General features: G+C 41.2%; 1 long non-coding RNA gene across 1 annotated transcript in view; it reads left to right on the forward strand.

The window, feature by feature from the left end:
* Positions 1-27,333, forward strand: part of LOC137859150 (uncharacterized) — a 71,448-nt gene that overhangs the window by 32,586 nt on the left and 11,529 nt on the right. The window contains exon 2 of the long non-coding RNA XR_011098176.1: positions 15,015-15,143. This is a non-coding gene — a long non-coding RNA (uncharacterized lncRNA). The remainder of the gene's footprint in view (positions 1-15,014; positions 15,144-27,333) is intronic.

The following is a 27,333-nucleotide window of genomic DNA, read 5'->3' on the forward strand; positions in this document are numbered from 1 at the left end:
ATGGATCATATTTTCTTTAATCACTTAGTGAAATCAATGAAAGTGCTTTCTACTAAGAGTAAAGGTTGCCCAGCTTATTTCTAGGAGGCATTATTTTTGTTCTTTATAGTTTTTTTGTTAAATTAATATAAAATAGAGGTTATACTGAGTGATCTTGCACAGCTCTCTGGATGCATCGTATTTCTGTGGAATTGAATAGCCTCATCTTTTTCATGTATGTCAAGGTGTCTCTTTCAATCTCAGTTATATGAAATTTCATTTCAAGCTATTTAAAATATCCTGCTTTTCTGGAAGCAGAGAAGTATATAACAGTTTGACACCACTGAACCCAAGTAGCTCAAAGCTAAAGAACATTTTATTTTATTTTATTTTATTTTATTTTATTTTATTTTATTTTTTGCATTTAATCTCATTTTTAGGACTCTCAAAGTTCAGTGTTAGGTTTACAAGTTCCTGACTCATGATTTTAGCAGGCTTGATTTGCCAGCCATAGAGCAGCCTTTGAAAATGCGTTTTAATTCTGTGAAATAATTGAGTCTTCAGAAAATGTTGTTCCAGGGAAACCTTCAGAGATTGGAAATAAAGCTGTTTATACAGAATATTTGAATTTGACTAAATCAGCAAGTTATGAGAAAGACCACTTTGTTGGAGTACTTCTGGTTTGGTCTACTTAGTAGTACTACTTTTGACTTGAAATCCATCACTGTCTTTCTGAAACATCAGTCACATTTGGAAAAATACATTTTCATTAGCCTTCCCACTTTTGAACGATGTTGCTCTTCCTCTGGAGCTTACTGTCTGTAGAGAGCAGAAAGCAGATGTTTGTCTCAGCAGCTGAGATGTGTGTTGCTGCCACTGAAATGTGAGGGGGACGTTGCTACTAACGTCAGTGGCACCTGATTGTAAACAAGTGCATTCTCCTCACTATCTGCTTTATCCATTTGTTATGCTAACAGAAATTATTCTAGTGTATGTCACCAGCAGGAAGAAATTAGTTTTTACAGATTTTCTGCAAGTTAGACTGTTTTCCAAACAGAGAGAGGAAAATAAGGGAAGCGGAAAAAGGGAATGGGGCAGGGATTTCCTCTTTCCTGTTTTAGCAATGACATAGAACAAAGCAGACTCCATCATCACTGCACCTCAGGTGCTAGTATTTGTTGTCACAGGAGGAGTGTGAGTATGTGCCATGTGTGACCTGACCTGGTGGCAGCACCCTGTGTCCCAGAAATGGAGCCTGTCTATTGAATACTCCCTACAACTGAAACTTTGTGAACGTAATGGTCAATCTGCACTGGTTCCCTCAGAGAAACGAAGAGGGTGGCTTTCAGAAGAGGTCTTTGGGATGTCTTTTTGTATGTATGCAAACCGTGTCTTATTTTCAGTGGAGCTGAGGAGATTGAGGGTTCTGTCTAACCCAAATGGAATAAACTCTAAGAACGTAGATAATGGATTTTATTCCCTTTTGTTCACGTTGTAGTAAATTCTTGTACAGCGGTAATACAAGTATAAAAAAATGCCATACACATCCCAATCAAGGAAGTTCACCTTGGAGACTATATTAGACTTTTGTGTAGTTCTATATTAATATGGAGATGAGCTAGATAACTCAGTAACTTTTCCCATCTTCAATTTATATTTTTTGTTTCCAGAAATTCTGTAAAAGTGCTGGAAGATGTCCCTCTTATTTGAGCCCATTCTGTGCTCTGTTCTTGGGTTTCAGGAAGGAATATGAAGGAGATACCATCTTTGTGTTTCTCTGTGGTTTTTTTTTTTTGTTTTTTTTTTTTTTTTGTGTGACATACCTGAGACTAATTAAAAGACAGTAAGTTGCAGTTGATACAGAAGATGCAACATCTGTTCACAAAGTATGATTTTCTCTCTTCTGCCTCGCACCATTGGTTTACCATCCTGTCTTTCCTGTTGGAAACTGAAGAGGTAAATGATAAAAACTGGGCTTTGTCCAGTTTGCAACAGTTCAATATGTTCCTCTCATGGGATTTAGCTTGAAGTGCTTGGTTGCATCTCTTTTCCCCACTCATGCTGGTTCAATATCCTGTCTATTTTAAAATAAGTTTTGCAACATACAAACCAGATGTTTCTGAGACTGGAGAGGAGATCTGTAGTGGAGTTTGAGCATGTGACTCCTGTCCTTCCCCCACTGTGGTGAGTAAGGACAAATAAACATCACCAGAGTGCAAAAGACTGGGCATTTTTAGCCCTGTAACTTTCAGCAGCTTTCTCTTGAACACCTCCTGAGTTTGTTCCTTTGCTTCATCTGCTGTCTTGCTAGTTGTCCCTTCTTCTGCAACAGCATATGATCACTTGTTGTACGTGCAACTGGTGGTGGCAGTTCACCAAATAAGAGCGTGAGCTATTGCTTCCTTGCATAGCACAGCTTGTTCCCCTCTTGTAGCCAGAAGGCTGGGTTAGGGGGGTTCAGAAGGCAGGCTTAGGGACTGTCCCTAATGTATCCCTTTACCTCTCTTGCTGTCCCCTTGCTCCTGCCTTCATCATCTTCTGGGCCCTTCCCACGTGCAGGTGTTTCCAGGTGCACCTGCAGTGTAAGCCTTTTTACCTTCCAAGACATGTTCCCACAGTAACTTCTGTTTCTAGCAGAGTCAGATGAAACAGGCAAGTGTACATGTATTTTGTGTGAGAGTCTGAATGTGTGAAAAATGCTTGTTTCACTTCCAAAGAGCTTGTTTTTTATTTTTTATTTTTATTTATTTATTTATTTTTAATCTGAAAAAGAACAGGTTAGACAGAATTGATTTGTCTTTTTACACTAACTTCCTTTCTTCCAATGTGGGAAATGCATAAACAAATGAAAGAAAAGCAGAAAGTAATAAATAAAAATTTTTGGCCGCAGCTGAAGTTCCACAGAGAAAATATATTCAATTGAAAAGTCATTTTCCATCAGTAAAACTTTGAAGCCAAAAGTGTCAAACAGCCTTTTCAGCACATTCTCCTTTTCAGCAGTCATCCAACAGAGGCGATGTGACTGCAGGCCAAGGGGAAGGTGGGCTTCAGCCCAGTGGCTCAGGCTGCGTAACCGTTTTTCAAATGATTTCTAATTATTAGAGGCATCTCTTATGGGATCATTTGATGAAGCCTGATGTTGTCTGACCTTCACAGAACATAGTACTCTGGTAATTGTACTGGTGTTTTATTCTTTTTCAATAAGGAAATTGTTGTTTATAGTTCACAAATAAGTTATCATCTTGACCTTTTCATCTGCCACTCATACACTCCCTCGAGTGGCCTATGTTATGAATTACATTTACTCAACAGGGCTGTTTGGTTTGTCTGGATATAATTTAGCTGGTATTTTGAAGCACCTCAATACTGCCTAAAACAGCAAAGTTTTACTGTGAAATTGTGAATGTTGGAGTTGTCTTTAGCTGAGAACTTGCTGGGTAGAAACAGCAGGAATGGAAAGGGTTGCCGCCTTGTTTCCCTGTCCATGGAGTTGCTGTCTTGACCATGTGTCACCCACGGATCAACTTATGTGGTTCTTCCTAATCAATGTGGCTTAGCAGTGACATAATTCATGTAACTCTTTCACTTGAATATATCTTTGTATTAGAGGTTGGTGCCAGTTCTACGTAAAACTCTGAATTCCTGTGTTCGTATTTTGTTTACCGAATTATCAGTATGACATCTGTGAGGATACCCTCTCTGCTTCTTTAAAACTGCAGTGGGAAGTACATCAACAAGGTTTGGGAATGTTCTTGGCTGACACTTACAGGGGAAGACACACAGGAATGTTCCAGCCATTACTGATTTTCTTTTTCAAAGTGCTTTGTGTTTGGTACTAAATCTTTGTGGAGTGCTGTTCCCTGATGAAAATGTCATATGTATGACTGATGGAAATGTCATGAGTATGGCCCTTGGACATCTCTGACAAGTATCACATTCTCACTCTCCTTTTCATGTTATTGCTAACACCATTTTAAGGGGCCAGATTTGGGAGACATATTTCTTCTGTCCCAGATATTCATGCTGTTAGTGAAAGATGTTTAGAACAGTGATTTTTTGAGGGTATGATCCTGTAATCTTGTGAATCAGCTAGATGCCTGATTTTCTAGCTTTGACCAGGCTGTCCGATTAATCGTAGGAGAAAGTTTCAAAGTCTCACTGCCTGACTCTGACCCTCACAGGTGTTTGGAAGCACTAGCTGCTTGTTTTTCTCTGCCAGCAGGTGTTTGCTGTTGTCATTATCATTTGTGCTGCAGTAGCATTTAGAACTGTTCCTCATGAACCATTACACAGTACTCTACAGAACAAGATTTCAGCTCCCAAATCTTAGAGTGTGCCTGCCTATAGTCAAAGGTGTGGCTGCAATTTGTGTGAACATCAGTACCTGAGCTGAAAGCTAGGTAGTTTGGTTCCAGCATAGCTCTTCATGCAGCAGCTGAAGCATAGAGAGAGGAGGTGACATCTGCGAGATCATTTAAAGACCCATAATCTAGGGTGGGTTGGGTAACCAAACTGCTGAGCTTCTCTCTAGTGCTCTGCCTACCAAGCTACATACATACTGTCTGCTAATTCTACTAGGATCAGATTCTTCAGTGATAAAAACATAAACCCAGCTGCATTTGATTTTCACTACAGCTTTTGACAGGGGTATTTCCCCTGTGTGGCATCCAAAGAACAGAAGATCCCAGTATGTAGACACCATTAGCACTGGGGGGTGCCTCGGGGGGTGTTGATCTGCAATCAACAGGGCTGGCTTCTAGCATAATGATTTCCTGATAATTGGCCCATGACTGGAAGTGGCAGGGCATACTAATATTTGCCAGAGCCAAAGGGAGTGATGGATATTGTGGACCTTCTGTCAGTTGATAATATCCTCACTGCTGCATGCGTCGGAAGAAGACAAAGGCCTGCTCTTCCCTGGGGTTTCTCACATGGCAGAGGGAATGCCTGGCAGTTTTACATGGACTTAGTTATTCAGCAGTGGAAGCTGTGATCATGAGCTGGCTTCATCTGGTTTCAATCAGCCGTTTCTCTCTCTCTGCTGAATGTTCCTATGTTCATGGAATATTTTTCCAACTGCCAAATGTGTTCCTTTGGCATTACCTTTCCAGCCCGCAGCAGAAGGATTACAGGAAAAAAAAAAAAAAAAAGTGGCTTCATCAAAGTAGCAGTTTGAATCAATAAGGCGTTATCAATGCTATGGATAGCTTTTTTGGCTGCCCTGGCAGCTAACTTGTTCTACTTCTCTTGCGGGGAAGTGCATCTTAACCTTTCCCAGCTCTAGCCTCAGTGAAACTTAAAACGATCAGATCGGTATCTTCAGAGTCCTCAGCTAGCTAATATGATTCTATCTTGCTGGTGTGGAGTTAAAGGGTGTTTGAATGAAGAATGGAGTAGTGTTCTTCCAAGATATCATATTATAACTTTGCTTTGGGGGAGATTTTCTTTTAAGCAAGTAACAGTTGTGATGGAAAATAACCTCTCCTTTATCCTTCTTATACTTCTGTCACCAAGAATTTAAGCAAATCTGTTCTTCATCGCATCCAGCTAAAGTCACAAGCAGATTTCAGAATCACTGCATGTGTCAATAATCAAACAATATAGAGGCCAGGGGGCTGGTTTAACTTTAGCAGTTTTGTGCTGGGATTATTAAAATGCATGGTGATGTGTTTCAAGAATGGGAATATCAAAGCGCCCTCTTTTATGTGGAGGAAGCAATAGCACATGTGAGAACACTCTAACTAAAAACTGCATTTTAAATAAAAACATTTCCAATATAAAGGCAGATTAATCTGCATGTGTCTGCTGCGGGGTCCCGTACTGACTCCAGGAAATAAGTGTGCTAAGTGGATCACTTTTAACTTAGAAACAGAAGAGCAAGATGATGTCAGTGTCCTCTGGCAGATCTAAAAAGAAACTAATGGCTATTTCAAGGAATTAAAATGAGGACCTATATGTGTGTTACATATATATCTCTTCCTTTAGGTGAGGACTACTTTAATTTGTTTTAAAGAAATGGCATTCAAGAGCTGTTCCACGTGGTCTGATCACTAGAGAGGGCCAGAGATGCACATTACATTAATGGGGTTCCACCAGCAAGATGCAAAGGGACTTGTCTTTTAATTGAGTGGAGTCATTTTCCAGTGGAGGTCAGGTGGACCTGTATTGAGTTGCCTAAAAAAGCCCAAGAGAATGTCATCAAAATACCTTTTGTGTCTCTGCCCACGATAATGTTAACAAAAGCTTTCTTAGTCTGGGTAGATTGTTTAGATCAGCTTCACAAGTATCTTTCATTACTTCAAGGCAGCCATGACAGAGACAATTGTCTAAGGTTTAAACATCTCTGACTAAGAGCTAGAGGGAAGTGCCATCAACTTCAGGTGGTTGCTATAGAGGGCCAAAAGAAACTAGATATACAGCTGAGCTAAATTATAGCAAATTTAACTATTGCAAGCTAGATGAACAAAGACATTAGGCTTCAAAGACACTGCACCATGCAAGATCAAGAGTCCACAGGTAAGAGCACTCACAATTCTTAATCTCATAGCTGTCTGTGCAAACCTCATCACCAGTATTGCAAATGATAGATCTAGAATCATTTTCAGTTCTAAGGTAAGTTCACAAATTTTGCTTCAGGTCCTTAGCTTTAGAGATATTCCTAGTTAAGGTAAAACAAAAATACAGCAGAAGATGGTGGGAATAAAATGAATTGATTGAAAGTTAAGGTGGGAGTTGGAAGTATATCAGCTGCAGGGGCAGGCATGCAGCTGCAGTGCAGTAACGGCTGGGGAAGGCCTCCTCCTGACATCGGGCAGCTGTTCTGTCTCAGGGAACTGGTGGAATAAAGCAGAGCAGAAAGTGCTTTCCTTAAAGCACAGGTGGCAAAAGCATCATCCAGAGCTTGCTGAGTGCAAGCCAAAAGCATACTTTGTTCTGTGGAGCAGATATTAACTCTGATCAAGGCCTTAATGAAAATGCATGTGCAGACACTTGCCCTGGCTGGAGTTTGTCATTGCTACAGAGTGAGTTTGGATGACCAGCACCTCATCATGTCCCTAGCAGTGAGCAACAGCCACTTCACAAAGCCATCCCTACAAAACTGGTCCTTCCTTCTGCACGTGCTCTCTTGCTTCTGTACTCCCTGTTGCGCCAGTAAGTTGTCTGGGAACGTGTCTTGCTGTTTTTGGTATGTCAGTAAGCTGAGCATTGTGTGATTCTTTCTGCCTGATGTATTTCTCCTTTTGGCCTTACATGGGCAAGTATGAGACCTTCAGATAACTTTCTGTGAAGGGTTACAGTTGAGAGTGAGCATGATGTCTGGTCCCTAGCCTCTAACCTGGGGGGAGCCAGCTATCCCAGTTGGAAAATGTTATAATTGTGAGAACATTTTAGGGTGTTTTATAGCAAAAAATTGAGTAATTGATTACGCTAAAGCTAAGGAATGGGAACTACTGTGGACTTACGTGGTACATAAGATATTGATCTCCTGCCTGGGAGCTAGGCTACATCTGCAGTACATCGTAGTCAGCTGGACTAGGACCAGAGCTCAATAGACACCTGATAGCAATACAGGACATATAGCGATAGGACAAGGAGAAATGGCTTTAAACTAAAAGAGGGTAGGTTTAGATTCAATTTTAGGAAGAAATTCTTTACTTATGAGGGTGGTGAGGCAATGGAACAGGTTACCTAGAAAAGCTGTGGATGCCTCAAGTGTTCAAGGCCAGGTTGAATGGGGTTTGAGCAACCTGGCCTGGTGGGAAGTGTCCTGGCCCACGGCAGGGGGGTGGAACTGGGTGGGCTTTAAGTCCCTTCCAACCCAAACCCTTCTGTGAGTGCCTGTGGCTCTGTGGATTTCCTCAGCATTCCCATGGGAGCACAGACTGTGTGCAGATGCTGATCTCCTCCTATGAAAGAGGGTTTTAAGGCACTGTAGGGAGAGTTCTACAACATCTTGTCTTCTCCCATGGGCTGAACTTTAAGAACAAATCTGGAATGGGTCACCGTGCCTTGTCCAGATGCAAAGGGAAGCTTGCGTGACGAGGCGGTATAGACCAGAGTTCTCTCTGTCAGAAAAAGTTTGTCCTCACACAGGATGTAAGACAAGTATGGGCTTGACCATAGTTTCAGTCCTGCTGTAGCAGTCTTAGCAAATTCTGAGTGTTATGCTGAAAACAAAGAGTGCAGAGTGAGAAATTCCCATGTTTCTCACCCCTGTGCCCTGGCATGTTTCAGAGGGTTCTATTTGTCTGGTTGGATAGTGTGTCTTTATGATCCTTTCTTCCTTTTTTCTTTCTAGAAGGATTTCATACAAGATGTTCCTTAAATGATGTGGGGAAGGCTAGACTTCTTAAGCAGAACTGCGGTGCTGCCTGCTCCAAATACTTTGCTAGTCAGTCTCTATGCCACTTCGGCCAACAAAGCCACCACTTGCCCATGTCAACAGTATCTACTGCTGCTTGTCTGGGGGCACTTCAGAGCTGCCTCTGATTCCTAGGACTAAGCAAAAAAAGTTTGTTTGGGAGTCCAGCTCACATCCTGTTCACTAGCCAAATATAAGAAGGTCTTTGGTCATTTGAGTATAACTGATAAGTATTTGACTCAGTGTTGTATTAGAGTAGAAATCTGTCTCTGTTGAAAGGTATCGTTCCTCCTTTTTACTTATGTTCATGGATGTCAGCTTGAGATCATATTGACTAGGGGCTTCTTAGGTACCAAGGGGGTAGAAACCTTGTAAAATGCATCTAAGACTGCAGGGTTAATTTTTAACCTGCTGCAGTATAAAGCAGTATAAAATCAATTTGGCCAAAGCCTGCTTAAGTGGGTAATTAAGGTCACAATCAACCAAAATGGCTTCTGAAACCATTGCAGCTATAGATCATTACACTTCTCTCCCAGCACAATGCAAAAAGACAGGCCCCAGCTAATGCTTTCATCTGGCTATCAATCATCATTACATTGTAAACTGCCAGGGTGAGAGAGGGCAAAGCTTTGAATTCAGAGCTGATGGAAGTTCTATGACCTGGGGGCTTTCTTAAGCTAAAGGCTAATTAACCATAAAAGAGTCAAAGGTCTGCAAGTCTAACACATTAAACGATGTGGCTGCCTCTTTAGGTTCCATTGTATCAGTAAACATTAATTCTGTTAAGTGTGAACAAGTCTACGGCAATCTGTGCCTTCTCCCACCTCTCCTTCTGCTTCCTTAATTTTATATCTTGGAAGTTTCCCCACCTACATGAAGTTAAGTGGAGCTTGGGAACCGTGCTCCCGCTGGAGAAAGTTGTGAGCGGTGCAGGCTACATCTGGAAGAGGAATTCTTGACATTCTTCTTTCCTAATCTGCTTGGCCAAGCTAATCACATTAGCTTCAGAGAGTGTGTTTGGTCATCGTGGTCCAGAATAAACAAGCTCATAGTCTAAACAAGTGTTTGAGATTTCATAGTCTGTGTGAGGCAGCTGTAAAACCATATGAAGCTGCATAATAAATCTATGGATAGTGTAGAATTGAGAGATAAAGGTAAAAATTGAAATGTAAAGGTAGAAATGTCACAATATGTGACAATAGCAATAGCAATGATTAGGCAGATCTACATTCTGGAGAGTTTAAATGTTTGTTTTCCAAATGGTGTTTTGTTTCTATAAAAACCATCATTTAGTGAGAAAGGTGTACGATTTTTGTCATGCAATACCTGCTGTTGGGGCTTGACTTAAAGGCCACTGAATGCAGGGGGATTTCTCCTATGAGTGCCCATCAAACGTAGGTCCAGAAGACACCACTGAAATATGGTATTAAGCAGTGTGCCAAAGCTCAGGAGATGCATATGTGCCATGGGTGTAATTATATATGTTTGGTACCCCACCTTCATTCTAGCCCATCTTTCTCTTCGCCTGCTGTCATGCTCCAAACCTTCAGTTACATCACAGTGGTTTGCTGAGCTACTCTATAAATCAGAATCAAAATAGTGTTGTATTAAAATAAAACCTTTCAATCCATTTCAGTGATCCAATTGCCAATTGAGAAGAGCTGGGGGCAGAGAAGGGCAAGAACTTCTTAAGTCGTCTTTGGCACTGGAGAAAATGTTTATCTGGGAACATTCTGAGTCCCTCAATGATTTGCCATTAGCATTTAGCAAGTTTCTGAGGTTGCAGTTCCATTTTGCAATTCCTTTCACAGCTGAGCATAAGAAGTTCCTGTTCCTGTCCCTTCTAAGCCTGCCTGCATCTGTCAGCTGCTTGTTCTTACTACCTGCTAGACATCACAGCCCTTCTGGGCATAGCAGCAAAGTTGTTTATGTAGCTGTGATCCAAAAAACTCTAAGAAATGACCTGCATTGTGCATTTGAAAAACGCACGACACAGACATCTCTAATCTGTTCCCCCTAAAATTCAGTAACAGCACCTCCTATCACTCCAGGTATGTTGGCTCTGCTAGGATTTGCTTTGATGTGAACGAGAGGGGAGTAGCATAAGAGAGCTGAAAAACATGGAGAGGTTTGGTTTTCTGTTTTCATTTTGAGATCTCTACACCAGCGGTCATGTTTTGTTATCACAAGACAGTTTCTCAAAGGAGTGCTAGTACTTGGTTGGAAGTCTTATTAGAAAAGTCTGTCTCATGCTAGGAAAAAAATATTGATGTTTCAGAGGCCAGAGCTTTATGGGCTTTGGGCTGCTCCAGGTAATGTTTTCAGAAAAGCTTGAAAACTACCTCTTTTTAGTGTCAATTGAAGATGCCATGATGCCCTTCTCAGGAGTGTTAGAGCATTTTTTTTGGTTCAGTTCCACCGTGACTTAAGATGTTGTAGCTTTGTGCAAAAGAATTATTCCTTTTTTTGCCTCTCTGAAAGTGCTGTATCTTTGCTGGTGCTGAATGAGAATGTATCCAGGCTATACAGTGGTGTTGGACGGGTATTTAATAAATCTTGGAAAACTGAGGAATTCCACAGGACTGGAGGATTGCCAGTGTAGTTCCACTGTTTAAAAGTGATTAAGAGGAAAGCTAGAAAATTACAAAAGCGTGTAGCCTAATGTCAGTTGTACTTAACATAATGGCATGGTTAATTTGGAACTGCACCAGCAAAGAACTGAGAAATGGAATCCTTGCCAGTAGTATGGCTTCCTGGAAAGCATGCCTTGTTAAGTCAACCCATTATCCCTAGCTAATAAGGTTGTTGATGTTTGATATGAGGAGTGTTCTAAGACAGCATACTTGGCTTCCTCCAAGGTTTTCGATTTACTACTAATAGCTTTGCCTGCATTCTGGGGTAAGTTTTGTTACAGTGTCCCTCCACTTGCCCCCATCCAGCCCTAGTCCTCCGAGCAGCAAATGGGAGCACCTAATGGAGCTGTGGGAGTTCCCTCCCTGCTCGCCTGTCTGTCTTTTGCAAGCTGCAGCTGCAGACCTGCTGAAGGGTCCTATTGCACTGGTTGTTAGTGCTCAGAATTAAAAGGTGCATCAAAACCAAATCTCACCTATTTTTTTTAAGACGTTCTAGGAGGGGTCCCCACAGACTACTTTTTGATCCGATAACATTTCATATTTCCTTCAACAAACTTCATAATAAAATAGTTTCAAATAACAGGTGTTTTTTAAATAAAGAATAATGTAATGGTAAATGAAGAAGAAGGCAAGTTTCTGTCACAAAGAGATCAAATCATCTAGGCAAGTGCTCTTCCAGCAAACTGAGTTTTAAGACTGCAAGCTATGAAGGTCAGGTATTTCTGTATGCCATGAGACACTGTCGTGGAAATTCAGAGGAGTTAGATGTTGTCCTAAATAACCATAACCCAGCAAGAGCTGTCAGTGCAATGCTGAAAGAAAGAGGGCCAATGTGATCTTTTTAGAAAGTAAAAAGGCACCAAAATGGAAATATCAACCAGTCATAGAGAATACATCTTGCATATGTACATGGAATTGATGAGATTAGTTTGGGTATTCCTATTACCAGGAATAATGCATGAGAGGGATTACCAATGGGAAGCTTATGAAGCGAGTTTTGAGAGTTGCAGCTGAGGGTATTTATGCTTAGACATGTAAAGAAAGATGCCAGATTCTCTGCCTCTTTTACAGGCTGTTTAGCTGCAAACCAGCTTTTGTCAGGAAGCTGTAGCTGCAGACATGTGAGTGGCATGCATGGGAGCACTTCTAACATGCACCATTTTCCCTTTACTTGGTGCCAAAGGACCCGCTCACAAAAGCTGGGCAAATGAGTGACACTAATGGAATTATGAACAGCGTTTGACTCTTCAGGAGTCTTGTTTCCGTAAGCACAGTGCCTTGGTATTACACCCAGCAAAACTAGGTAAAAGTTGAGTGATACCTGATGAAGTATACAACAGAACGTGGTTGAATTGATACCATTGAATTGATGCAGGCTTACTGACCACTGCAACACTGCTCAACAAGGATACTTTTAGTCAAAGGAAATAAAGCCATTTCAGTTCATTTCAGACATATGCAGGTGAAATTTGATGTCCTGAGTAATACAAAAGGTCAGATGATCCAATGGCTACTTAAGTACTGAGATCCTGTGAGCCTTAGGAACAGCTTCTGCTTGCCCTTCAGCTCGCCATCTCCCTGTGCAGGACAGGACGGGTCCCACTTCACCCAAGCAGGAAGGCACTGTAACCCGGCTGGCTTCGCAAGAGTCATGCTGGTGTCAGACTGGAGGAGTGCAGTGACAGGCTGTATGGTTTGCACAGAATTTTTGGGATACCTCAGGATAAAAGGTGTTATATACATGTAGGTCATTTTTATTAAATGCCTTGCAAATCATTTATAATGCCTTTAAATATCAGAACAGCCATACCACATCAATAACTTGTGCACATGTGTTTACTTTATTTTAGGGTTTGCCACAGTTCACTATAAATGGCTTAGATATGTTCAGTAATTCACTTATAATGAAACGTGCAAGCCTTCAATAAACGTATGTGTTACAACTGGCCTCTGATGTAAATACTTTGCCAATTATATGTACATTAGTGATGACTGTAGCAGGCTTATAAATACTCTTTGTAATTCTTTGGCCTCTATTCTCTCCTCCCTTACATAAGTTTTATAGTGGTGTGTAATTCTAGATCTACAGATTTTAAGGCCGGGAGGGACCCTTAGATCAAGCCTGACTGTCGGTGCAGCAGGCTAGAGAATCTCATCTGGTTATTTAAGCATTAATCCCAAGAACCTTTTTGCTTTACTAAAGCCTGTCTTCCAGTCTGCATATCTGCAAGTGCTCAAGTGAAGATCTTGAGACATGAAAAATCCATTTGTGGCCTCAGAAGTTTGTTCTGGTTGTTAACCATCCTCACAGCATGTCATCTTCTACGATATCCTGTATTACTTCTTTGGACACAGGAGATGGTCCTGTGAGGAGAGCATCACCTTAGTTTTGAGCTTCAGACCATTTCTTTTCAGATTCTAACCTACATAAAGTTTAGAGAAAAAAAAAATCATGAATTAATTCTTGTTAACTTTTTTTTTTCTCAGCAGACCTTTAGATGTTATTTTCTACGATGGATAAATTCTCTGCAGAAAAGCTGTGTGAAAGCCCTATGTAATTTAAAATTTGTTTTCAGCTTTTGAGCACATTATTGAAAGAATTCATCTCAGATCAGTAGAGCTTATACATCCAGAAATGATGTCACATTTTCAGGGGTCAGGCGCCTTTGTAGGTATATGCGTAAGATAAAAGACCCTGTTGAGTTTTACCAAGAATATGAATAAATGTAAAGGATGCTGAATAGGAGCTGAACACCTTGAAAAATCTTCCTGCTAAATCTTCTTGCTTTATGTGGATATATCTTTTGGAAAATGGGGCTAATAGACACATGAATTAGCTTGGCAATTCTTTGTATGGACTCACTAGAAAGGAATAAGTGTTCCCCCTTTCTGTCCACCACCATACAGGTTTCTTACAATCACCAACATTTCTTTGGACTCTTTACCTGATTGTCACAAGTCCCTTTAATCTCCCATGGTCACTTCAGCACTGTCAGAAAGTCTACACATTTCTAGCAGCATGGTTTTATCTGCCAGGTGTACAGGGACTTGCATTCTGTGGGAATGGAGGAGGAAGGAGAAGGAGATTTTAAAAGCAGATCTGAATCTAGATATGGTTTCATGCTTTTAGGGAATCTCATTTTATGTAGGTTGTTTCTGTAGTCTGTAAGGATGAGTAAAATACAGCAGATTTGTTAATGGCTGGCAGAGGAGCAGGTGACAGGGAGGAGGAGACCTGGATGCATGCAGCTGGTAGGTGGTGCCTTGGAGTCCTGTGGCAGAGCAAGGCACATCATCAGGGAATGTGCAACCCGGTAATTTAAGCAGAAACTGGGCACAACAGAGAACCCATAATAGTTGATTTTTTTTTTTATGTTAATGGAAGCACAAAGGGGCAGGAGAGGTCTGTATTCTCCTGACAGGTAGTGATTTGCAGATCAGCCCTGAATCTGCAGGAAAGCATTGAAATCTCTGTAGAATGAAAATGCAAATTTGAGATGGTGTGCATTTTTAATTGCTCTATTAGCACAAAATAAAAACGCATATAAACTTTAGTGCTTTTAATATTACACTTAGGACTGTTTACTTGCTGAAGGTAAAGTGCTTTGAGAAGGAAAGCATACTTCCTCACAGGGGCTGCTTCCCATAATTAGTTGGAGTATGACTGTTTAAATTGTAGCTCAGCAGAAATGTTTTGATTCTGTGGGGCACCAGCAGCCCAGCAACAGTGCTGCCTTTCACATCCACTTCTTAAGCGTAACAGATCATTTAGACCCTGGGTTGGCCAAGCTCACATAAACCAGGTTTACAAAGAGTTATAAAAGCTTGGCTTTCCTCCTCCCTTTTCCCTCACATTCCAATTTTTCCCCTTATAATTTTACCACAAGGCAATGCAGTCAAGCTTTTCTTGGATCATATGAATCTAGATCAATAAATATCAGTTGCAGAATGGGAATCTATGCACAGGCATGTGCTAGAGGGATGAAATGGTTGTGTTAGTTTAAAGGAACCTCAAAGTTTGTTTTGTTCTCTGTTTGCAGGGCACAATGCCTATGTTATATAGGCAAGCAGAAACTGGAGTGGAAAAAGAAAGTTCCTACTGCAAAAGCAGCAAAGCTGGAATGTGCTGTGGAGACTCAGATTGTTTTTCAGCTCTGTGGGTGTGTATGGTAAGCAAAATGATGTTTCTGGCTGGGCAAGGGTACTGTGTTTGTTTGTTTTTTTGTCTGTGTCAGTCACTACCGGGGACCTCGTCCTCACTTCCCCAGTTCTTTCCTCATATTGCACTTGCAAGAGATAAGTGACATTATTAATTCTAAAGCAAGATTCAGAGTGAAATTCAACCATTTGCAGAACAACACTACAAAGATTAAGCATCATTTAGTGGAGGTCCTATCGGAAACCCATAGTGCATGACATTCCTGGCCTGAGCCATTTTCATCTACCCGTCTGATGTCGGTCACAGTAACTAACTTGAGTGAGCATTAGATCAAGTCTGTACTCCATGTAGTGTATGAATCAACAGATCTACTTAGAAATCAAGGACCTCAAATAATTCTCCAAATATTAGTAAGTTAAGCCTTATTCCATATGCCATGCTTATCTGTGATGTAAGTAAATATTAGTAGATGTATCTTACAAAAAGACAGATTTGAGTTCCCTTAAACTACTTTGCAAGCCTAGAACCAGGCATCATCAGAGCTGAGAAGGGACCTGAGGAACTGTGACAAAGCGCTGGAGGCATTGGCTGTTTTGCAGCCTTTACAGAATCCAGCAGCAGCAATATGAGAGGTTTTCCCTTGATCTCTGAGCCAGCCTGAAGTAACTTTTTAATTTTTGTCATGATGCATCTGTGAAAGAAAAGTGTCTGTTGTCTGCATCAGATAAAAATAAAAATTCCATGGTCATGGGATTAGAGTGCCAGGAGATTCTCATGACTGCTCAGAGAGTTCCAAATTGTAAGGAATTATGAGGAAGGGGAGCTCCAATCTCTTCAGTGTAGTTAAGAAGTTCTGATCTGTTTCTAGATGGTACTGTTGAACTTCACTGCTTTAGTGAGGTCCATGTTGACTAGCAACCCACAATAGTAGTCCAGGCACTGGGGAAGAGAGGCTTGCCTACAAGGCAGACTTATAAAACAAAAATGTGAACTTACATGTTTAAAGATATCAGGTATCTAGCTACTACTGAGATGTCAGAATACTTTTTCAAAACTGGGCTTTACAGGTTATTAAGCAAGTGAATGAAATACCTGAACATACATAACTAACAGACCAGACACAGAGTTCTGTCGTGAACATCTTTGTAGGGCCACATTTAAAAAATAAACATGAAGGATGACAGAACATTGCATAAACATATCTCATTTCCTTCAGTTTGTGAATCTGTAGTTCACTGTCTAATCTGAACCATTCATGGTGATGATGAGAGCCAGTCATACACCAGGTTTACTGTCTGCAGTCTTGAGGAAACTGAAGGATTAACTCTGATAATTTACTCTTTTTTTTTTTTTTTTTTTTTGAACAAACAAGCTTTAGAACCTTGCTTGTCTTTTCCGAGATCTGACAAAGCTGCTGTGCTTGCCTGTCTTGCCTAGAAGGGGTGAAGAAATGTCTGGTGTAAGAAGCTGGTAGAGTCACTAATGCTAGATAGCCCTGTGGAGCAAAACCATGCAGCCTCACATGGCTTGAAAGTGCTCCTTTCAGGGTACTGGAACAGTGGGAGAAGGAATCGGATAGTCAGGTCTTCCTACTAGTACCTTACAGAAGCTGTCATGTTTTCTTGCTAGCTGTGCTTTTCTAGGTCCCCCTCATCCTTAGCTCAAGTAGTGATGGCTTCAAGGCCCACAGTGCAGCCTCTCTCTTTCAGGAGAATCTACTGAGCTAAAGAACAGATCTTAAGCTGAAATTTCTAAAGTCACCTGGAAGATTAGACACTCTGTTCCTGTTAATTTAAATAATAACTGGCCGTTCAAACTTCTTAGGCCCCCTTTAAAATAACAAATCTTAAATTGTACACCCCTAGAATTGCCCAGTTCACACGCAGCACCTGAACTGTGCAAGTATTTTCCAGGAGTTGTTCAGTTCACTCCAGGTGCTCCCTGGAGCAACGCTGTTCCCCGAGCAATAAGCCCCCCATGGAAGTGACAGTCCTCATCCCTCTAAGAGGAAATTAACCTGGACTTTTTGTCCTCCTTCCTGTTACTCAGCTCTGTCAGACAAGTTAGTACGTGGTAAGGGATGTAGGAAAAATCAATAAGACACCCTGAACAGGAAAAGCATGCTCAAGTCTGACAGTGTGAGTCCCAGAATACAGATAGATATGTGCAAAGCTTGGTCAGTTTTACCCAAGTTGGTAACTGGAAGAGCCCTGAAAGGGAAAGAAAGCTGCAAGGAGCAGTTCTGACCATAAGCAAAACAAATGTAATTGCTTTGCCTTGTTCACGTCTGATTTGGGATTCAGTGGGAAGGAGGATCTGTGCACAGTTCTGTTTGCAGATGTACAAAAAAATCTCTCAGAAACTTTTACTAACTGAGATCAAAGTAAAAAGCCAGGGCAAAGATAATCTGAGAGAGCACAGGCCAAAGGTTGAAAACCCATATTTTTGCTGTTTGTAATCCTGCACTGTTGTTACTTACAGAGCACTATCCTTTTCTCTAGTTGCTGTAATTACAAGCTGATAGATGGAAACTGTGCAGATTGAGGGTGCTCCATGTTTTCTGAAGAGAGTCCTTAGAAATATCATTGCCTTGTGCTGGGATTTCCCATTTTTATTGCAAGATACATGTATGTGTATTTTTATACCAACACATACATGTACACTCCTGCAGTTCCTGAAGATGACATTTTTCTGGATAAAGTCCTCATTAAATGAAAATTGATCTAGTTCCATTGGTCAATTTATAGCAAGTAGGGCTCTGAATTAAGCTGGATTCAAAAAGGATATAAAGAGGAACCTGATCCCACCCCAGGGTAGTTGCATGAAGATGGGCCATGGCTCACAACTGGTGTAGCTGAATCACAGATTTGGGAATTACTGCAAACATCACTAAGTTGAATGTCTTGCATGTGATATGGATTTTGGAATTGAAGGTTGCTGGTTTGTATTTTAAGTATAACAATTTGGCAAGCACACTTAGTTGGAAAACCTAACATGAATAGAGGTGAGGGTATTTTTTACTCAATTATTAAAGGGTATTCTTTGAACAATGTGCATGTTACAGGTAAACATATCATAAGCAAACTCAGAAACAGGGATATAGCCACATTTTTCTCTGATTTAAACATTTTGTGAGTTAATTCTGCTGCATGTACTGCCCTGAATTAGAAAACAAATGTTAAGAATGGTGACTCTAAAAAACATGCTGAGGGTAAATTGGGACCCAGGAACAGGAAAATGATTTAATTTGAACTTGATGGCAGTTCACTGCCTGGCATCAGAGTAGTATAATGATCAAACTGTTCCAGTAGTGCAGCTTTCTCTTTGCGTCTCTTAGGATGTCATTATTTCTATGCAGATGCAATGCTATTTTACGGTAGTGCTGTCAGCTGCAGATAAAATTCTGACCCTAATTCTTGGAGTTATTTTAGGAAAAGAAAAATAAAAACTCAGTCCATGCTTTGCAGAGCTTGCTGTCTATAATCCCAGTTGTGCAACCTGTGGTAGCCTTCAACGCTACTCTGACATCACTGGGAAAATTAAAAATGTGTTCATTCTCATTGCAGTCCATCTTACCTAACCCTGTATGTAAGTTAAACAGAGGGGTTACATATTTCGCTGAGTAGAGACAGCAGGCTGAATTAGGACCCCAGAGATGCTTACATGGATAGCTTGTTCAGAATTGTACCAAGCCCTTTTCCTGCCCCATCATGATCCAGTAATGTTCTTGTGGCAACCACAATAATTCCCTGCAGGGGGCAGGGATATTAAGAAAGTATGTTTAGAGTCTCTTAATGTAATTTAGCAGCAGGAAGCTAGGAAGGAGTGCCAGAACCATGTGAATAGCCAGTTCTTTGTGCACCACTTGCAAATGCTCCACCTAGGCCACAACAGGGTAATCGCTGCTTCATTTGAATTTCTTGCTAAGAAGTGTTTGTCTGCAAGTATGCTCCACACCTGATTTAAGGCTTTTCATTTACATGTGACTTGCGTAATAGTGAATTTACTGTTCAGATGTGGTTAATTAAAATTAGCATTTTGTTCACTGGAAAGTCTTGTTGGACTTGCTAATTATTTGCATGTTTAAGCTCTGTAACAATTCCAAGGAAAAAAAAAAAAATCCAAGGCAAAAGAGTTTCTTTCCTAAGGCCAAGTAAGTCTGTTAGGTGACAGTGTTGCCTCTTAGCACTGAATGTATCGCACAGCGCTTCATTGCATCTGAATACTTTAGAAGTGTCCTTCTTGTAGTTCTGTGGTAAACCAGCCATAAGAATATTTTGTTGTAACAGCCATTCACTTGGACCTAGTCAGTAAGTAAATACATGTAAGTCTTGTAAGTACTGAAGTATAGTGAAGAGAGAGCATCTGTCTTCAAGAGCTTGATGAAAGTGGGTGATCTAGGCCAGCAACCATCAAGCTCAAAGGCACAGGGAGCTAAAGTGGTATTTTCTGGCTCAGTCCCTAGTGAGGGTAACTCCGACCTGTGATCATGTTGTTCTGTTATATTGGCTACAGGAATCTGAGAGCAATTGCTAGTTATAGAGCATTAATGAAGTAGGTGGCAAGTACCAAATGACAAAACAATATTGAGCAGCCAAAAAGCCACCCCCTCTCCCCAGTCCTCACACGTGTCCTTAAGAAGCAGTTAAAAATATCAAGATAAATTTATCCCTCTGTTGCCTTCAAAGACAAGACATCAGGGATGAATTTGGTTCCATTTTATTCAATTTGTCCTCAATTTGCTAAGCTCATTAATTTGCTCTTGTTTTACTCTCTGTTAACTGAGAAACAGCAGCCCCTTTGCATTAGGCATTAGAGGCAGGAAATCTCAAGGAATGTTTCTAATTGTCCTAACTTCTTTCCCTCTTTCTGCTGTTCCTGTTCTTAAGAAAGCACGAGGGGGTGGCCTGAGCGTGAGGTACCACTAGGAAGGCAGAAAAGAGTATCAAGGTCAGGGTGAAAACCACACAAGAAGCAGGAAGAGATGCTTGCAGTTAGGTTCGTGACCTTTGTATTTTTTCTGATTGTCCAGGAGAGGGAGGAAGGGGGTAGAGAAGGAAGATAGGAAGTTAGCATTAGGGCAGATGTGTGCATAACCCCTGCTAGAAAACATCAGAGTGCTATGCAAGCTACGTTGAAGCTGCTGAAAATTGTAAGGTTCTTAGTGCTGAATGTCTGGGGAAATCAGAGGTGTGTCTGGTCTGTTCCTAGGCAGCTGCAGTAATTCCAACAGGTAAAGGCCAAAGCCTGGGCTTTAAAGGAGATCTGAACCTCAGAAAATACATGAAACATGTCTGGTTATTAGAAAACAAAACAAAAAATATTTAAAAATAAAACAATAGACTTAGCAATCAGTAAAACAGAAGTTCTTACCAAATACAGTCATTTTGAATGTTTATAAAAGCTGGCAGGTACTAGCCTTAGTGAGGGTCTTCAAATTCTCATCAAGGTAGTTGCATTCTTCACCACTTCTCTCTGTATTTTGTCTTGAGCCATTAAGTACGTGTCTTTGTCCACACATACGCAAATGGAAAGCTGTGACCAGGTCAGAGTGCTGGTTAATTTTGTCCAGGCTTGCTGAGGTCTCAAACATTTCAGTTTGCTCACATTCCTGAAGAAGATAGAATCTTTTTTTCCAGTGCCTTGGGGAACAGTTTTAGTGCATTACCACGAGCTGAGAGGGTAAAAATGCCTGTTACAAAATTCAAGCTCAGTCCTTGCCCTATTTCATTCCATGTGGAACTACATAGCGTTTCTTAATATTCCAGTCTTGAAATAAAACTATAAAACTCAGCAGCACTGAGGCTGCAGGTGATGGATCACTGCAACTGAAAGATGCTTGACAGAATGATGACTCTGTAAAACCTCTGATGGTTTCCTAGGAGGATGGAAGGAATGACAAGTCTTGGAGTGGGGCAGTAGTTAAAGAAAGTTGTTACGCTGCCTGCAAGGGTGATCCCTGTAACACTACTCATTATATTGTCACCTGCATTATGCTCTGAGCCACTTCCGTATCCTTCCTGTTTTGGTAAAATATCCTAAGAAGCTACAAAGCAGTCCTCAGCCAAGTTTATACTTGGTTTTATAGCCAGCTCTGGAAATTGTAGGAACAGAATTGTAGGGACAATAAAAAATCTCTAGGGACAACTGCAATTAACAGAAAATGAGCATGTGAAGCGATAAGTGGAAAGACGTGTTAAGATGCTGATGTTCTGCTGTGAGTAGCTGTTCACCTAACAGCTTGTTCTATGTGCAGTAAAGATGCTCCAGAATTTAAAGGGCTCTTCAGGCTCCATGTGTGATATCCTCAGGCATATCACACACACACACAAGAGCTTAGAGGTCTGTTTCCAAGACTTTGTACCTTCTGATATCCAAGCTGATGACTGTGTGTCAAGGAGCTCAATGTAGTCATGTATTGATGGAGAAAGGAAACTGAATTCTTGGGGATTCCGGCTTATGTCTGGATGGGACCAGGTCACCGCCTCTAGGGAGTCAGGCAATTAGAGCAGGCTTCATTTTCCTTTCTGCTGGGTGACATGGTAGGCATATTAGTGAAAATCACTTCAGTTTCGTGTACATCAATAATAAGACGTTGTTTCTACTGGGTTATTAGAAGACATGAGAATCACACCAAATATGCCTACTGTGAATGGTTACCAGACTAATTTAAGTTTGGTATGATTGGATGCTAAGAAAAGGAAAAATATAATGGAAAAAAGTTTTAGTTTTGGTAAGTATTCATGATGGCAGGAATCTTGCTTGGGGTATCACATGGTGCTGAGCTTTCTGGGGAGAGCTGGTATCAGGACACCTTCTGTAAACCATGGAGGTGATGTTCGGGTAGTTTTTTTGTTGACATTGGAGCGGCCAGCAGCTTAGCAGAAGGATTTCTCTGAGCTCCCCCCTTGGTTATCAAAGCAACACTTGCTGCAGCTGGGTTTACAGAACAAATACGGAGCGCTCCCCCCGGCAGAGGTCTTCATGAATTCTGGGCTTTACCAGCTCTGAAGATAAAAATGTGATTTGCAAAAACAGAGGGGAGTGAACTGGTCATTGCAGCGGACTGTGGTATTAAGTACTCACTTAGAGAAGGGGCCAAGCTTAAAACAGTTGCAGAAGGAACGGTCTTATTCTGCAAGGGCCTTTCTTGATATGTTCAGATGTTGATGCTCCATTGTTGCTGTCTTTTGCAAGTTTATTCTTTCTCCATTTTCTAGCTTCTAGAAATGTTATTTGTTTATGCAGCTGGCTTAGAGTTTCCATATGCTGTACACCTTTGAATATTGCACTGTTCCAGTGCAAATATTTCACAAAGTTTGTGAAATATCAAAAGTGATCTCAAAATGGGATTTTTCTTGCCTCATAAATAGTTTGTTTTCGTGCTTCCTTTTCTAAACTGCTGCCTTCAACTTGCATTCAGAAATTTCATCAGTGTTCGTATAGATTCAGGGAAGAACATGACCACTTAAAAATCACATGCTGTAATTATCATTTGAGAGGTGTTTGTTTCATTTTTAATAATAAAGGATCTGTAAACAGAATTTATATAACTCTATGCTTTGATTTAACCAGGACAACCTATAAGAATCTGCATGAGACTGGTAAGTCCTGAATTGAAGACACAACAAGGTTGGGGATAAAAAGCTGGTTGTTTCATATGACTGAGCCTGAAAATTATTACATTCTTGAGAATCAGAGGAGGAAGTAATACTTTCCAGAGCTTTCTGTAACAGTAGAGAAAACATGTTCAAATACCTGGGATCTATGTCTACAGTGGGAAAACTTTCATACATTACCATTTTTGCTAACTGTGACTCAGCCCAGCAAAGCTAGCAATAAAAAGGGTTCTCACAGGCTTCGTCTACTAGAAAAGTAAACTGGGTCGGGAAGTGTTCCTCAGTACTGGGTCGGGAAGTGTTCCTCAGTACTGGAACTCATTCTCTGTATTGTTAGATTGCTCCAAAAGTTCCTGGCATGGTTCCTCTTCCATTACCTGGAAATCTCCTACATGATTCCTGGGCGTGGTTCAGGAGTTAGCAGTTTGCAGTAAGCAGTTAGGATATGGTCACCCTGCTGCAGGGTAGGTGAAGCTAATAGCAGCGATGAGGACTGTTCCATGCTAGTTGGCGTTAGTGCCAAATGACACACTTGGGTACATTTCTTGTACTGATGAACATGCCAGGGCAAATGTTAACCATCTCAGACAAGCCACATACTGGCTTAAAAATCAGTCTCAATAGCAACAAGTGATAGCTTGTTTACATGAATGGCTTCTGGGGAAATATATTGTGCTTACAGTGATAGAGACCAGGCTGGAAAAAGGGCATTAAAAATGAGGTCCGTGATCCAAGTCATTGCGGGGTTGCCACTGCCTGCCTTCCTTGGACATGTTACCTGACTTTGCATATATCCTTCAGTGGCTCTAAGATAGTTTTTGAGATATTAGGACACAGCTGAAGCATTCTGGATTTACATTCCTAAAGATGAAAATCCTTGTTTACCCAAAAAGCACTTGCAGTATAGGAAATGTCATCATTTTCTCAACAGAGCCTTTCCAGCATGACTTAGTGTTAAACTGGAGTGACTGCTTCTAAAGTAACACAAACTAATCCAATTTCCATGACTAATTCACTGACAGTCAGCTTGATGGAGAGCTATTAGATATGTTACCTAAAATGATCATGCTTTTTCAGACAGTTGGAAACTCAGTATCTGGTGCAGAAGTTCATCCAAGATAAGGCCATCTGCAGGCAGGACCTGTTCCTAGCTTGTGGTCACCCTTAGTCAGGACTGAGCTCTGTTCCACTGCCAGTCTTGTAAGCCATTATGGCTCTTAACGTGTTGACATTTGACATAAAACACAAGTCCATTGCATCCTTTCTGTCACTGTCATGAATCATTAGATCAAGTGAGAGAAAAGGGGTAACACACTACCATCTCCTGTCCCTGATATCACAAAGCAGGTGCTTGGGAGGGAGCCACTTGCCCCCTGCCTGACCATGCTCCTCCAGCAGCTGCAGCTGTCAGAGCCTGGCACTGAGCAGGTCATGGCAGTGGGAAGTGCTGCCAGAGATGGGCAGGAGTCAGTGGGGGGCAGTGGGGAAGGAGTTAAAAGTTCTGAAATTCAAAATGCAAAGTTTGAAATGCATGGGCATGGGATTCGCTGAAGAGTGAGAGTGTGTTGGTCAGCTGCTGACAGCTCAAACCCAAGAAGTCCTTGCTGCCATGTTGCAATTGCTTTGGAGTGACTGGAAGATAAGAAAAATGCCCACTGGGAAGGAAGAGCAGGTTCCAAGGTACCAGTAGGAAGGAGACAGCAAGTGAGCTTGCTGGGGAAGATAAAATAGGGTTGGGTCTGTTTTGAAAGATCACTGTGATTCGAAGTAGGATGGAGAGGTGATTAGTGGGGTAGGTGAACAAAGAGAGGGCAGGGATGGTGCCCACTAGACTAACTGGAGGTGGCAGTAGCTTGAATGACCCATGCAGCAGAGATGGCTAATGACGTGCCTTGTACTCTCAAGAGCAATAGTCAGCAGTACCCAGGGGAAAATGGTGCTAAATGACCTGTCAGCTTCAGCCTACTTCCAGGGGATTCGACTCCAGACTGTCTGCAAGTCGCTCTGAGAAATGGCACCGACTGGCTCCCCGGCTGCTGCTGTCGGTAAGGAGGCCAAGGCCCAAATGCTCCTTTCCTTCTTGGGGTGGTCTCCTGGGTCTCGGAGCTGTGTGTGTGGCAGAGACCCTCTCCCTGCCACTGCTTGTCTTGTATCTATTCTTCAGACAGAAGGGCTCTGTCTGCAGTCTTGTTAAATTGGCATCTTCTATCAGCAGTGGATTCACTAAAAGAAACATGTAGGAAGGGAGAGTTTATTTTGCCGATGCTCTTTATTTTAATCATACAAAGAAAATGACAATTTTTATATAGAAGCCATTAGGGATGCAAGAGGCGTCGGTTCCTAGCTCTGGGGTTCTTTCTTTTAACCAGACTGAGGCAATGCAAATATAACCCATCATGATATTTATATCTTTAATTCTCGCATTCACCACATTACTAACACACTGATGGGCCCCTTGTTCTTCATTTGTCTATTTCCTTAAACTTTCTGCCCCCTTTTTTATTATTATTATTTTTTCTGTCATGTGTGCAGTTCTTGAAGGTCAATCAGACGTCACGGATAGAGCCATTCTGTTCAGGGGCTCGCAAGCAGCTTGTTTGTGAATGAAGAAGGCTTTGTGAACTTCCAGGGACCTGCTGAGCTTTTTTATAAAACTACCAGTGGGACAAGAAGCTTGGGAAAGTAAAGGCCTCTTACGGAAACAGAAAGCAGAGGCGCACTGCCAAAAAACCCGGGCTGACATTCTGGTTTGTCAGAATCTTGTCCAAGTAACAAGCTTCTAGAAAACAAATCGGGTATCTACAGAGCCAGGGTTTGAGTCTACTGCATGAGAGCACAGGGCAGTATGTGTGCTGAGAGACTGACACAGCGAGTGGTTAAGTCAAGATTTGAACATAAAGGTGTCATAAAATTAATAGACCAAGAAGCCTAGAGCTGAGCTTTGTGGAACAGAAGGTGAAGGATGAGCATAGAGTTAAGGAAAACGTTAAGGGACTATGTCTGAACAGCAGGCAATAGGGTTTACATATTGATCTAACACTGACAGTCACAATTTTTTTACCAAATGTTTTCCTGTATTTAAACTGGTGTTTCCTGCAACTGAAAAGATGATCTTTAGTTAGAGGCATGCATAAACACTTCTATAAAAATGAAAAGTGTAGATGTCATAAAATAAAGATAGGTGAAGACAATTTTGACTCCAGTGCAGTATCAGCTCATGCAGATAATTTTGAGATCAAGATTTTCTTCATCCTGATATCCTGACTATCCCATGGGGTCATTATACACGTGTCTAGCTTTTGAATCCCACATTTGGTGGGATTCTACAGTGAGATTTTGCTAGCTGTGATGAAACCTTTTCAGCTGCTACCACCTTTGTAGAACTCCATAATTTTGAAAATGTTAAAGAAGATGAAAGTTTAGTTTGAGAAGTAATCTGAAAGTTTCAGGTAGGTGAAGGGCAATATCAGGCAGATTGAGTGAGGAATCAAAAGTTGGGTTGAAAGGGACCTTAAAGCCCAACTTAATTCCAACTCACCTGCCATGGGCAGGGACACCTTCCATGAGAAGATATACCACATAGAATTATGAAAGTGAATTCTTTCTTTTTTATTTTTTTTCTTTTCCTTTTTTATTTTTATTTATTTATTTATTTATTATTTTTACTCTATTATTTCTGTTGTAAATTAACAGCATCCAAACTGTCATTGCTGGTGTAGCTGTTAGTAGGGAACAGAGAGGTCTGCACAAAGTGGTTCAGCCCATTCACTTTTCTACACATTTCATTGTTGATTGGCATTGCACTGTTAAGGGTTTCCTAGGGGAGCAAGTCAATATCAGCCATGATACAGCCTGCTCTGTAGTAATGGCTTGGATGTGTACTGCTGCCCGGAGATGTCACACCAAAGTGTGCAACTGCTTCTTACTTTAGACATCAGTAGAACAATTAGGAATGATCTCTTTAAATCTCTTGGATTCTGTGAGCCTCTTAGGTATGTTGCATCCCTCTTGCACTTAGCTGGACAAAGAGGAACTAGCAAAATCTTTTAACTGACCTAAATTACCATTGCTCTTATTCAAAATTTAGATGCCAGCACAGTGGAAGCTGGATGGATACTGTCTACCAGAACTTACATTTTTGTGTGCATTGTTCCAGTTTCTTCAGGGAAATGCTGATACTCTTCATGAAAGCAGGCACAGGCACATACAGCAAAGTACCACAGAGGTTGGCATGCAGACGTCTAAGCTGAACCTCGGCTTTCTCCCGAGACTTGGCTGTGCAGGCCATAGGTACTACATGCAGCCTTTCTCTGAATGTCTGGCATTTTATTTAACAACAGTTACAATGACAAAATGAAGAAACCAGTAGTCTCCAAAGCTTCAAGATGTCAGCCAGCCAGCACAGTTTAAGAATGCTTGCTGACATCAAAGGAATAACAAATTGTGGAAATCTGCAGTTACAGGTACTCGTTTTTTGCTTGTCCTTCCAAGTTGTGAGATTTTCTCTGACTTCCTCTTCAGCTCTTGCCCTCTGATCTCTGCATCATCATTGCCTCCACTGCTTTTTGCCCAGTCTCCTCC

This window comes from Anas acuta, chromosome 7, assembly GCF_963932015.1.
Source record: "Anas acuta chromosome 7, bAnaAcu1.1, whole genome shotgun sequence".
Classification (NCBI taxonomy): domain Eukaryota; kingdom Metazoa; phylum Chordata; class Aves; order Anseriformes; family Anatidae; genus Anas; species Anas acuta.